We start from the raw sequence: 15,407 nt of genomic DNA, 5'->3' as shown, positions 1-15,407 counted from the left end.
ATTATATATATATATATATATATATATATATATATATATATATATATATATATAATGAATCCAGCTTATCTATGCCAAACATTCCTGTTACACACACACACACACACACATTCTTTTTGGGTACTAGTAAAAGGCTTCTGTGCCTCAAATTCTAGAGGATAAATGTGAGGATTCATTAATAGATCTGTAGGTGTGGATGTGCTCTCCTCTCTCCAGGGCCTGGGGCAGTTTACTCTATGGATAGGACCAAGAATGAGACACACAGTTGCTTCAGGGTCCAGAGCTTCGAGCCAGCAGGAAAACCTTGATGTGTTAGGAGAGTATGGACCACTGCCAAAGGAGTGAGGGCCATTGGTGATGAGAGCTAAGGGCTCATGTCTTTTATCCCAGGGAACTCTATTTCTGCGGTTGGTTGTTGCCATTCATTCATGAGACATCCAGGTAGGATTCATGCACTTGTTGATTCTGATCTCCTTATCCATCTGGCTGTCTAATTTTACTGACATGAAAATTCAATCACCCTCCCTTATTGATTCAGAGAAGATATTGTGATCAGAAATGTAGCTTATGGTTGATAATTTACACAGCTACATATTCTATGGAGGGCACTCCAATGAGCCAGAAAACTGGAATCGCAGTCCTGATTGTGATTGAGCTCAGAAGACCTGCCAGAAAGAACAGCCATCTCATTGGAATAGAGGGGATGAATTTGAGAGGGGATAATTAGATGAGGATCCTTGCTTTGAACCACGTAATTCATCCCACAGAAACCTTTCTTCTACTGACCAGGAAGAGTAAATTCACACTTGGGAGAGAGGATGGCGGAAGCTTGGGATAGGAAAATCTCAAAATGGCTTGCAGTAGGACTACACCATCTTTGAAATCTCTTAGTTCATCACTGAAGTTGATCTCTTAGTTCATCAATTCATCTGAAGTTTTTATCTACTCATTTAAAAATTTTAATTTTTATCATATGATAATATTTGAAATTACTTATCATCCATGATCACTGGTACCTCAGGAATATTTGTTTTTAAGTCTTCAAGGCTAATAGCTCACCAGATAAACATGCAGTCTCTGAGCAGAAGGACTCACAGTTTAAATCTCAGCATCATCACTTACTAGCCATGAGAGTTACGGCAAATTATTTCATGTCTCTGAGACTCAGTGATGATTGTGTTATTACCATCACGTAGGCGGTATTGAGAAAATTAACAGACAGGAGACACTTAACTAAAAACTAAAGAACTAAAAGCCATGTTTTACAACCAGTAAATGCTCAACAAATGTTATTTTTTATTATTGTTATCCTATGATTTGGTCAACGCTTTGATACTGTACTACAGTAAAAGAATGAAGACAATTAGGGTACAAAATATACACTCTTTTTTTTTTAGAGAGAGAATGAGAGAGAGAGAGAGAGAGAGAGAGAATTTCAATATTTATTTTTCAGTTTTTGGCGGACACAATACCTTTGTATGTGGTGCTGAGGATTGAACCCCGGGCCACATGCATGCCAGGCGAGTGCGCTACTGCTTGACCACATCCCCAGCCCCAATATACTCTTAATAACAAAAATTACCTTTTCTCAAATTATCTACAGAGATGATAATTTCATATAAACTCTCCTCTCAGTGGTACCTTAGGACATTGTCACCTAGCAGCAGAGGGCTGTGATGTGGTTCTGGGTCTCTGGTTCCTAATGTGAGCTGTGCAATAGAACTGAAGAATTCCTCTGGGTTTGTAGGAAATTTCTACTATGGAAAAGCATGAATTTCTTCCAGCAGGGCTTCAAAGAGGTGGGATGAAAATAGCAGGGCCCAGCTGGTTAGGCAAAGCTGGGTTGTAAGGCTCTTACTGTGCCTGGGTAAAATATGTGGCATCATCTGAGATGTTAAGACACTGTGGGGTCTCGGATTCCCTCTGTGTGGCTAGCCGTTTTAAAGACTCACCAGTACCATCGAGGTGAAACCACCACCCCTCGACTTCCCACCTCAGATCCTTCTTGCACTTCTCACAAAGTGCACGCTGGCTTAGGTCTTTCATAGGCACTGGGTGCTGAAAATACCGTGAAGCATCCACCTCACCCAACCCAAATATATCAGCCAAAGTAGCCATGAGGCTTGTATAAGGGAAGAGTGACAGCTGTCACTTGGTACTATAATTGCTTGTTCACTTGTTCACATGGAGGGGGAATCAAGTTTTCTAAGGGCGGTGATGAATGCCCTACCCCTTTCTAGATCTCCATCCGACCACAATACCTGGCATGTATTAATCACCGAAAAACAAATACATAAGTGAATGAAAGAATGCTTGGCATCATTTGAAGGCACCAGTCTCTAGAGTGGTCCCGGGCAGAGATAAGAATGGTGGTGTTGTGTCATTTTAGTGCCTTCAATGATATAGGAAGCAGAATGCTTCAGAACAAAAGACTTTCACTCCTCTTCAGTGTTTGGATGTGTATCTGACTCCCATTGTAGAAAACCAGAAGTCCTGAAAAGTTTCTCTAGCATTTTTCAGGAATATCCAGAAAATTTAGCACATTGGTATCTGGAACATATACTGAGGCTGCCTATTGGGTCCCTGATCTTCAGGATGTGAAGCTTTCTTGTTTGAGACTCGTCTTGTAAAGGCAAGAGCAACACAGTAAAAGGGGATTGAATATTCTTTGACGTGATATGAATTTTAAGAAGATTGACGGGGAGAAGGAGAGGAGATAAAAGGCACTGCTTGATGGTACAAAATTTTATTTAATGTGTAGAAGTTGGAACCCTAGAAGGTTAGAACCAGCTGGAAACTTTGGGAAGATTTTATTCTGAAGTTTTTTGTTCTACAAATCAGGGGACCGTGGCCAGGCTGTTTAAGCAACTTGTTCAGAGTGACACAGGGAACTAGCAGCGGAGCCAGGATTGTAAACCAGGGCGCCCAGTTTCTAACCCGTGCTCTTTCCACTCTGAGTTGGCTGCCTAACCTGGTGCAGAAGGAGAAACCACTCCTGGGGTTATTTGAAAGAGCATTTTGTCATCTGGCTGCCACACTCCTGGGAGAGCCAGACCACTTCACGGTGGAAAAAGAGGATGGAAATGCAAAATGCTAAGATGGAACTGCAGGTTTTATATGGAAAACATGAACTAACTATGGTTTGAAATATTAAAATAGGCTCAAATCAATTCAAATTCTATTGGACACTGACTTTAGGGTTATAAAAAAATGCCTGGAAAAATTTATTCAGCAACAACCTCCCTTTCTACTGTATTAAGCAAATTAAAAGGACTGTCTCTCTCCTCCAGCAAGTTATTTAAAAAGGTTGAAAATATTTACCTTAATAAGGAAAATGGTATGAAGTAGAGAACAAAGATTACTTCCATTATTTCTTGGTCTTGCTGCCTGTGATTTGGGACAAGCCACCCTGGGCTGGAAATAAAGAACTGGATTCTAGTCCTCCCTAAACCATGACTTCATTCAACTTGCTGACAACTCTCTGGGGTTCAGTTTATTTATCTGTAAAAGGAGGGTATCAGTCTCTTTCAAAGTTAACATTCTAAGATTCACTTTCTGTCTTATCCTGCTTGGGCTTCGATAACATCACAGATTGGGGGACTAAATAATAGACACTTCTCATATTCTGATGGCTGGATAATCCAAGATGGCCACCTATTTGGTTCTTGGTAAAGCCCTCTGAGTTTTGGATGGTTATTTTCTTATTGCATCCTCACATGGGACCAGAGAGCATCTCTGTCTTGTGTCTTTTCATAAGGTAAATAATCCCATCAGGACGACTTCACCCTTGTGATCTAATTACCTTCTAAAAGCTTCATCTCCAAATACCATTACACTGAAGACTGAAGCTTCAAATTGTGGATTTGGGGGAGACACAAACATTCGGTCTGTAGCATTTTTGTTTTTGTTTATTTTTTGTTTAAAATGGAGCACACGTTCATTTATTGACTACTGAATATGGGTCAGTTATTGTGCAAAAAGTTGTGCATACAGTGGTGAAGACCACAGATGTGGATCCTGACCCCATGGGGGTCATATTCCAGTCTGAGAACAAGCAGTAAATAGGAAACAATAAGCATACCTACTATGTGTAACAGTTTTCATATAGATGGTTCCCTGCCAATGATGGTTTGACTTGAGTTGTATTGACTTTATGATGGTGCAAAAGTAATACACATTCAGTAGAAATCAAGTTTTGAATTTTGAATTTTGATCTTTTCTCAGTGACAAAACTTGCTTGCAAAGCTGGGCAGCAGTAGTGAGCTGTAACTTCTAGTCAGCCACGGGATCCGAAGGGTAAATAAATGAGTCTCTTCAGTGTCTTGTGTTGCTGGTGGTTTTTTAATCTTTAAATTTTTTTTATTTGTTCTTTTTAGATATACATGACCCACGTTATGTAAAACCACAAGAACAGGATCCTAATTAGAATAAGTTATACTCCACATGTGTATAATATGCTGGTGATTTTTTTGCATACAGGTATTCAGTAAGTTTCATGAGACATTCAACATCTTATTATTCAGTTTTCTGTTAGATGTTCATGCTCAACTGTCAGGGTCCTGAGCAGGTTTAGGGCAGGCGAGGCTAAGCTGTGTGTTCAGCAGGCTAGGTGTGTTAAATACAGTTTTGACCTATAATATTTTCAATGTACAATGGGTTTTTCATGATTGTAACCCCATCGTAAGTGGAGGGCCATCTGTATATCTATTTAAGCTTTATAATATGTAAATAATTACTCATAACAAGAGCCAAGCTGAGCTAGTGAGTAAACGTCACTGGTGGAAGACTACTATGGATGTGTTCATGGAAGGCCTCAAAGCAAACACCACAGGAAGAATATTCCTAGTGGAGAAGATGGACTGTGTAATAGAGGCCAGAAATAGCTTACTGTAGCAATGTCTTGCAGACCATGGTAGTTCAATGGGAAGCCACAGGAGGCTATAATACAGATGAGTGTTAGGATCAAATTCATGTGTAATACGATTCCTTCCAATTCTGTGGAGAGAGAATGTAGGGACCCAGCTTGACTTTACTGTAGCCATCTTGAGTTGTAACTGCTACAGTTGTGCCTGCATAACCCTGGTCTATTTTCCCCACATAGTTTCCCAGTGTACTATAAATAAGCAAAACCACTGGAGTGGCATGTGGAGCATTACAACTGTACCCTGGCAACATCAGCACCAGGCATGTGCTTCGATATTAGCTTGAGATAAACCAGGTCCATTCCTGGCTGCACGAAGTTGCTTTTGTTCTGACTGCTGTGTAAGCATAAAAGAACACTCAAGGTGTTAGGGATAATTTGAGGATCAGAGTGGATGGTGGTGCCATTTACTGAGATGGGGGAGTCTGGAGGAAAAAGAGCATTCAGGTAGAAACATAAATAAGTGGTTCTGTTTGGCTTTGTCAACTTTGGGTTGCTTCTTGGATATGCACACAGAGAAGTAGGTAATTGGTTACATGCATCTGGAGATCAGAGGAATGGTCTGGGCAGAAGAGGTCTACATTTTTGATATGATCCAAATACAGATTAGAGTTAAAGCAATGAGAGTATTAGAGAAAAAATGCAAGTAGGGAAGGGATTGTGGAAAAAGCAGAGAAGCCCATGGCAAAGACAGAAAAGGAGCAAACAATGAAGTCAACAAACAAAATAAAACAAGGACTGAAGTTCACATAAGCAAACACAGGATACTCCAAGGAGAGGACTGTCAACGAGGTTGAAAACTGCTGAGATCATTGGTGATCTTTGTGAGATCGCTAGTGACGGCATGGAAATGACATTAAACGATTTGAAAAATAATTGAAAGTGAAGATGTGCAACCGATGTGTAGAAAAATTCCAAGTTCTGATGTGAAGATTAACAGAGAAATAATATAGTGGCTGGAAATACTTGGAGAATTAAAGGCCAATGTTATTTTTAAAAGATGTCAGACACTAGCAAGTATATACAATGACTGGTTGTCAAATCCTCCGCTAAGTAATGGGAGGTAAATAAATGTAGAACACGGAGTGACAGATTGGGGACCATGGGCCAAATTTGGCCTGCTGCTTATTTGTGCAGATGATTCAGGTCCTATATAGGCTAAGAATAGTTTTTTAAATTTGTAAGTGATTGAAAAAACTTAAAAAGAATAGTATCTGTTGACAGGTGGAAATTATACAAAATTCATATTTTAGTGTCCATAAATAAACTATTGAAACACAGTCATACCGCTTCATTTATGTATTGTTTACAAATACTTTTTGCTCTGATGGCAAAGTTCTGAGGTTATGGCAGAGACTTATGTTCAGAGGTTATGTTCAGAGATTATGGCAGGAAAGTCTAAAATGTTTACTATCTGGCCCATTATAAGAAAACTGTTCTTATTCAAAAAATAGTTGTATAGAAAATAGAATGACTTGGAGAGAAGACATTAAGAAGGGAATGAGGCTAGTATCCAAAGGATGAGGGACTAGAAAGACATCAGGCCTGAGTGCAGATACACACGCTGTCTTGGAGTTGGTGACTTCGGACAGCATCATTCTTTGACGCTCAACTTTCTCAGTGAGAAGGAGGTGACTTTACAGGTATGGAGTCACCCTGGAAGTCTGGCCTAAGCCAACTTGTCCTCAACAAAGAGTTGTCACAATAAAATGAGATCAAGGTACACAATGCGTGACTTTCAAGGTTTGAACTTGAACTATGATTGAATATCTTTAAACTTGAAACAAGCCTCTGAGCTGGGTGAGTAAAGAAGATGCTGAGAGGAAGCAAATGAGTTTGATGCTGACGGCTCTCTGAGGGACTCTGCCCCTCTCCTTCTCCTGGAATAACTCATAAGAGAGGAATGGCAGATCTCCTAAGTAATATGGGGCATATCCAGGTAAAGGGGAGATTACCATGACTTTGCTCTTTGAACATTGGGAACCAGCAAACTTATAAATATTTTTTCCAAGAGCTTATGACATATAAAATGTAGAGGAGATGTTTTAGTCAGCTTTGTGTTGCTGTGACCAAAAGACCTGACAAGAACAACACAGTGGAGGAAAAGTTCATTTTGGCCTCATTGTTTCAGAATTTTCTTCCTAGATGGCCAGCTCCATAGGTCGGGGCCTGCGGTGAGGCCGAACATCACGGCAGAAGGACATGATGGCCAAGAAACAGAGAGAGTTTTGCTCACCAGAGACAAAATATAAACCCCAAAGGCATGCCCCCACCCATCTATCTCCTCCAGTCACATCCTTCCTGCCTTCAATTACCACCTTGTTAATCCATATCAGTGGATTAATCCATTGATTAGGTTAAAATTCTCACAATATAATTCACTCTGCACATTCTTGCATTGTCTCACGTACGAGCTTTTGGGAGACACCATATCTCAACCATAACAGGAGAAATGGCTGCATAGGTGACAGGGCAGAGAGAGAGAGAGCCCAAGGCCGTCTTGCTGAGTTGTAGATACAGAGTACTGTAGTTAGAAAGTGCAGTTGTGCCATGGGGCTATTGTAGTCTGGACAGCCATAGTGTATTGGAAGCACGAACCATGCAAACAATGACCAGATATAAGTGGTAGCAAGGGAGATGAAGGACAGCCCAGGAGGGCTATGGAAAGCCTAATCAAATGGGGATATGTAAATCTTAGGAGAGGAGAGCAGGTAGCTGATAGCTTGGAATCAGGTGTCTCAATCTGTTAGCTAAGTTACTCTGAGGGTCTCCTGGTTCTTAGAAGCTAACACAAAATGAGAGAAGTGAGTAACTATAAATTCACAGAATTTTCTTGGATTGACTGAGAAAAACCTTACGTGACTGAGTCTCTCTTGAAATTGCAAAATTCTATTTCTGCTCTAGGTGCCATAGGAGTTTTGGAGAGAACTGAGGAAAAAACACTTAGATTTTTTGCATACTTGAGTTTTGTGGTTTGAAAATTCAAAATCTTAAGAGAAGTTTAAAGAGAGAGGGGAGAGCTTCAAATTGTCAATTATTCTTCCTGAAAGGGGAAAATTGTTTTTCCATGTAAATAATTATTATTTCTGATACACCAAGTCTATTTTCTAAATCTTAGTTATCATGTCTAAGGGACGAACATGATGCAAAACACTTTATATGCATATTTGACTCCATTCCCGTATTATTCCATGAGGTATAAAGAATTACGATCATTTTACAGATGAAAAAACCAAAGACCTAGAATATGTTAAATAGCTTGCCAAATGTCACAAAGCGGAATCCACCTAATTCCAAAGCCTTTCTTTCTATTCTCTCTTTCTAGCATAATTTCACCCAGCAAATAACTAATGATATTTAGTTAGACAGACATTAAGCTAATTGTCTTAAATATTTAATTTCTCTTAATTTTCACCAAAAAATTCGTATGTTTTGGCATGGTTTATTCCAAATCATTATTTGGAAGATTTGGAATAAATTACCTAACATAGTTGAGCCAATGAGTAAGCACCAGAACAAGATTTAAATCCAAGTCTGTCTGTCTCAAAAGCTCATATTCTTAATTATACTAACATCCTTCTGCCACTCAGACACCTGAAGGTTGGCTGCTCCTAGGAAACCTATCCTAAAAAACAAACCGGAAGAATCCCTTTCTCTCTCTTTTAACTTAAAGGACAGACGTACTGGCCATGCACAAAAAATTCATGCCTCCTCTTTCTTGGCCATGGATAATGAGGGAAGAAATGATATGTACCATTTCCAGGCCTGGCCATTGTCCTCCCATGCCTTCCACCAGCCTCCTTCCCCTGGACCTGATGGGATGTGGATGCTGAGAAAGTCCTAGGGTTAAGCAATGGGATGGAAACATCTAGGGTCCTTCTGCACAGAACTGGCACCTGCTCAGGACTGTTGTGTTGGAGAATAAAAAACTTTTATTATGTTGAATTATTATTACTATATTTTGATCCAGTTGGTATTTGCTACAGTGTCTTAGTGAATTCTAAAGAATGTAGAGGAAAAGGATATAGCAGGGGAAAGGTAACCAAAATAAAGCAGCTATACTAAAATCAGACAAAAAGTGGTATTGCAATATTAATTATGACAACATACTGCAATTATTTACATGTGCATGGGGTGCAGGCCCAGAACAATACTGGGAGTAGAAAGAGCAATTAAGAAGATGTAGCAGCAACCCAGGAAATAAATGATGGAGGACTGACTTGGAATGGTAGAAGATGAGGGAACAGAATTTGTGTTGTTTTAAGATTGTAAAATCATTAGGATTTATGATAGATTAAGCGTGGATAGAGAGAGGCGGCCAACTCAAGGATGATACCTGTATTTTTAGCTGGAGGAAGGTGGTACCATTCATAAATATATGTACACAGGAGAAAGGGCAGGTTGGTGGAGTGGAGAGGAAGTGATGAGATTGGCATTTAGTACAATGACAAGGGGCGCTCAGGGAGGGGTTGGACATGCAGACCTGGAACTCAGGAAACAGTAAAGGTCAAGCTTTAGAGTCAGTTGGAAACTAGTACCCAGGGAGTAGATGAGATTATTCCTATATTTTACATAACAAATGAGATGTTATAATTTTCCCCCTTCACAGTACCCTCTTCCACGTTTTGCTGTGGATTCATCAGGAAGTAAAATGAAAATATTTTGACCCCCATCTCCTCTTCTTCCAGAAAAATTGGCAAATCTGAGTTCTCCTTATTTCCAGGGGCAATGAACTCCGTGTGTGTGTGTGTGTGTGTGTGTGTGTACACATGCCTGTGTTCCGGCATAGGCACACAGGCCTGGGCTTGTGCTTGCACAAGGCTTTTGGTATAGTGAGGCTGCATTATTAAGGACAGATGGGCAAGGCAGCGGGGCACAACAGACACTAGTATGGCAATATGTAAATCAATGGATGTGTAACTGATGTGATTCTGCAATCTGTGTATGGGGTGAAGGTGGGAGTTCATAACCCACTTGAATCAAAGTGTGGAATATGATATGTCAAGAAATTTGTAATGTTTTGAAGAACCCACAATGAAAAAAAAAAAAAAAAAGGACAGATGGGGACACAGGTTGTGGTTCTCCTGGGCTGAAGTAGAATGTAGTCTAAACCAGGTAGGTCGTCTCACCAGACTGAATATGTGGACAAAAGGGAGTGGATTTGAGAAATTCTGCTTATAATAATGCTGTGAAGGTAGAAAGATTTTTGATGGGTGAGGGAGGGGGAGGTTTGCTGGTGCCAGGAGAGGCTGAGCACTAAGCTACAGTCCTTTGGGAGCCTTGGTGAAGGCCTCTGTCTCTGACAGCACGAAAAACATTGCGCTGCCAGCAAGAGCTGCAAACGTTTGAGTGGGTGACAATCTTAGAAAAGAAACAATCACAAAAGTTGTCTTGAGCCTCTGTCATGGTCGTCCTTGCCTATGTAAGTCTGGGTTCTGGCATCGACAAGGAGTGAGGCAGAGAACTCTTGACAGAAAGGGTCCTGAAGCTTCTGCCAGTCTTAGTGAGTGGACACTCAGACCAGATTTGATTGAAGCTGGGGTGTTGGGGAGATGCGGTGGTGTTTCTTCGACCTACAATTTTAATAGAACATCTCCTACTACAGAAGAGGAAACTGGGGCTGATATTTTCTCTGCAATCACCCATGCCATCCATCTGCTTTCTAAACCCAACTTCTTTTCACAAAAACAGTTTGAAAGAAAATTCAGAGCTTCTATTTACTCCCAGGTTATACTTCTCTTTCTTACAAAAAACAAGTTACCTTTGACTCTAAGAGTGGCTACTGGAGGGCTTAGGAGGACAGTGTATAAAGATGACACTTCCATGGCCAGGGAAAGTTCTCGTGAGCATTCAAATAGCATGAAATGTGACACCCTTCTCTAGGGTGGTACTTCTGATCTGCATGACCGATGCTTGCAGGATTCGCTTCCCCTTCCTCCTGTTATCATTGATGCCCAGTTTATTTCAGCTCAATACCCAGCATCTGTACGAATTGGAATGATTCAGGAAGCTGAAAGCTGAGCTGAATTCAAAGCTGTCCTGGGTGACCTGCATTTCATGGGCTGCTACATCAGAGCGGAGCATGGTTCCCTGAGTTCCAGGGATGTTCTCATCTGCCAGAGTCTGACTAGAATATGCAGTTGCTCACGGTGAAAGGGGAAACATGTTTCTCATTTAGCAAGAATGTGGTTCCATCCTCAGTGTTTACAGCACGGTTGTATTTGAAGTTCAGCCTTAGAACTTTGTGGCAGTAAAAATGGTTGTGATTTATAGGAAAATGTCACTCGGCTGTCTCCTCTATAAAAGCCTTTTACAACTCTCATCGAATATAAATCAGGATATACACAGCCAACAAAATGATGGTTTTGGCATAACGTTTTTAAGGCAAAAAGAAATGGACTAGAATTGTCTTGGCTTTTTACAGAAGACAAATATTACAGGAATCTATTGCTGGTCCAAAATCAATATTCTTGTCTTTTAAAATAGGTATGAGTAAATTTATGTCTTGGTAAATTCCAATTAAGTAAATTAATTACAACGGTCATCGTAGAGTTTAGCCACAGACACTGAGGTTGCTCTGCTTCTCCAGCTTGAAATCTACCTGAAAATGTTTCTCTTTTAGCTCTTCTTGCTAAACTACATTCTTAGATATATAACTCAAGCTTTAAACTATATTTCATTCTAATGGGGGAGAACAAGACGGAGCCCCAGAAAGGATGGATTTCAAACTTGCTAAATCTCATCTTGGAGACGCCTGAGAAGCTTCACATTGCTCTTCTCCAAATGTCAACAGGATGGGGAACATGTGATCACATGATTAAGACCTGTGTTTGAAATGGCAATGCCCGTCTTCTCAAGCATTTTTGCGTCACAGAACACTCAAAATAGAGACCAAGATAAAGAATGGAGAATATCGCAAAGAATCTGGAAAGAACATCAGGCTTTGTGATAGGCAGGAAGAAGGGAGAGAGTTAAAAGTCTTCATGTGACTGCCTTGGGGGTTGGAAACAGGATGTTGAGAATGTGTCTGGAGACGCTAAAATCTGGACTCGCTGGAGAACCTGTCCAAGAGCCTATCCATCAGAAGGTTCTGAGAAGACAAGTCAGGCAAGTGGAGGGACATGTCTCCCCTTCCAGACAACTAACCTCAGTCCCCTGCCTTCACCCCAGTGCTTACTGTGGCCCTACCCCACATGAACTACCACCTTCTGAGTGCCACATGCCCTAGGGGACAATCCATGCAGGGGCCCAGTAAGTAAATCATTTCAGGAACTGTCACGGGGATTAGGAAGGCTTATCCCAGACAAGGAAAGTCCTCAGGGAGCTTGTCCTGTAGAAGAAGAAAGGCACCTGCTGTGTGGCAGCTACATTCATTCACTTCTGAGAGTTTCAGTACAGGGAGACAGAGTTGGGATTTAACCTAAGGAACAGCATTCTTCTTCTTCCCTAATCAACACAATTGACTCTACACAGAATTCTTAAAAATGGTGGTGCCACAGTGCCACTGTGGTGCCACTGCTCCTTTCACCCCTGCTGGACACATAATCTCAATCATGGTTGTAAGGACCACGCACAATTCCACACCCTGCATTCAAAACGTAACAACACATGACTCCAGAATTAAAAGCTCATCTGATCTATCCTCCCACTGTCATCCCTAGGAGGAAGCCATCCGAATCCTTCTAGAGTACTTTGGTGACCAGGAGCTAAGTTCCTTCCAAGAAGTCAGCCAATGGTTTTTCCCTCTAACTCCTTACCAAGGTTTTTCTGAAAGACTAAGTTGTGAGCAAGTCTCTCCTCTACTTAAATCCCTCAATAGCTCCCATTGTTCTCAGGAGACAGGGCAAACCCTTCTGCATGGCCTTCAAGATCTGCCCTTCCTTATTTTCTCAGGGAGATCTTGCCACTCCCTCAGCTCCAGTGAGTCTTCAATGGCTGTCAGTGCACAGGACCCTCCAATCCAGCGAATTACTTGGAAGAGATACTGAGGAAGTTATTTCAACATTTATAGTAGGATGCACCCACCCTCGCTGGGTAAAAAGAGATTCATTTTCTGCTTCTCAGCTTAAACACTGATCACTTCCACATCTGATCATCCTACCTTCCTTACACCCCACCCTGACCACCCCTCCATTTGGCAGTTTATATGCAGGAGATGTGCTGTTGTGGTGTGAGGCTGGGATAAGACTTGACGATGTACCATGACTTGGATATAGGTCTCCCTTCAACCTGTCCCTGAAGCAGACTCAGAGCCCAGCCTACCTGACTGCTTCCCAACTCCTCCCAGGCTTTACGAGATTCAGCCCCTATAGGCTGCAGGATGACTTGTATTATTAACATTAATTTTAATTGACAAGTAAGGATTGTTTTACATTTATGGAGTACAGTAGGGTGTTTTCAGATATATGAATGTGAAGTGATTAAATCTAAGAGCAAATTTAATCTAAAAGCAAATTTCAAGTGTATCTTGAGTAAGTGGTGATGGCATGCAGAATGACCTGGAGTTGTTTGAGGAAACACTGTACAAGTCTCTGCCCATTGACTGCCTTTGCCTCTCTGTGCCTTAGCCCTCGTTCTTTTGATACCCCAGCTTTATTGAGTTCTAATCAACAAATTAAATTAGATAAGTTTAAAGTGTATAGCATTATTTTATATACACGCACGCACGCACACACACATACACACACCCATATAAAGCCATAAAAAAAAATTGAATAATGCATCAATAGTTTTCAAAGAGAATGAGGGATGATTTTAACCATGATGGGCAGGGCTGACCTATGAACCAGAATATTTCCTAGCATAGGGTATTCTAAGAAGAATCCAGCTAATTACTTGGAAGAGATACTGAGGAAGTTATTTCAACATTTATAGTAGGATGTGGAGATTGTTTTGAGAAGATGTTAAAGAAGCACAGTGTTGGGAAAGGAGATCAGTGACTCAGGGTCTGATTCCAATGTTTATAAAGAGGCCTGATATTCCAGCAGTATAACAACTGAAATCAGAGGAGTGTGTGTCTCTCCCTTCTCTGACACCATCTCCTAGTTCATGTTTCAATGTTTTTGGATTGTTATGTATTTTATTCTGCATAGTTAGGTTCTTAAGAGTGTGACTTTTTCTTTTATATCCTTTTTCGTAAAGAAGAACTCTTCGCATACAGAAAATCCAGTGAAATTGAGATCTTCCAAATGTGCTATTATACTTATGATATTATATTAAGAATCTCCAAGGAAGAGAAAAATTACCTTGATAGGATGATTCTAAGGTCCTACTTCTCTGCCCCTTTGTTAAGAATCATGGAAAAAAAGAGGACAAACTTGAGCATACACTGAGCAATATATTATACTAAGAAACCATACCAAACCTTTGTAAAAAAATCCTGTCTCTGAGTTGAACTTGGGTTCTATGACCTTTGTTAGATGGTAAAAATGAGTTGAAAATTAATATTGTATGAAATTTTCATAGTTCTACTATCTGCATAATATTTAATTCTTCTTCTAATTTACTCCTGGATTATGAAGTATTATGACACAGGTCCTGGTAACCATATTATTATCACATGAGACATTGTTGAATTGGTTGTGTTAAACTTTTCCAATGAGCAAAAATGTATATATTGAAAATTAGGGTTGAAATACTAGAATAAATCAGAATCACAATTCTTCCCTGCATTTTAAGAAGCACACACACACACATACACACACACACACACACCAGACACTGTTTACTAAGAAACAATCATGCTCTAATTTTCCAAATGCAATGATACAGAAAGAAACAGAATTTCTGATGTGAGCCAGTTATTAATTTCATGCTCAATCACCAGAAACAGTTTAATTAACAAACTTGAGATTTGTTACTAATCATGGCCCTGCCCCCAAAACACACTCACTGTAATTTGGAGAGAAGTAAACTGAGAGGAAATGTCAGTGAGAAAAAAAAAATTAAGAAAATCCTGTATGAACCACCACATGAACTCAGGATTTTAAGATAAGAAAAACTGACAAGACTCTCCATAGTGCACACCAGGGCTGAAGGGAAGGAGTGAGCCCAGAGGACACAAAGAACCAGAACCAGATTGGGTGATCTTGGGATCCTTCCTGCACATTTGATAGAAACTTATGAAGAGAAAGAAGCACGTGGGATCTTCCACGAAGGCTGGAGACAAGCCTAGCAGGAGAAGTCCACCTCCACCCAGACCCTGGGCTTCAGGAAACTAGACAGAAGAACAGGCAGCCTCCTCTGTGTGCCATTCAGAGAGGAAGACAAACAGCCTTAGTAAGAGGAGAGAGCTGTCTTTAAGAACTCATTTACATTGGACTAGAGTACAAACAAATTCTGTAGAGTGCCATCTGCACATCTTTAAAAAAAAGAGAGAGAAAATGTATGACAATGATATAAATACAGGGCCAGAAAGAAAGGAAAGAGGTGGGGAGGGAGAGAGGAAGGAAGGAAGGAAGGAAGGAAGGAAGGAAGGAAGGAAGGA

Source organism: Marmota marmota, unplaced genomic scaffold (assembly GCF_001458135.2).
Source record: "Marmota marmota marmota unplaced genomic scaffold, marMar, whole genome shotgun sequence".
Taxonomy (NCBI): Eukaryota; Metazoa; Chordata; class Mammalia; order Rodentia; family Sciuridae; genus Marmota; species Marmota marmota.
Note: the sequence above shows the minus strand (reverse complement) of the source record.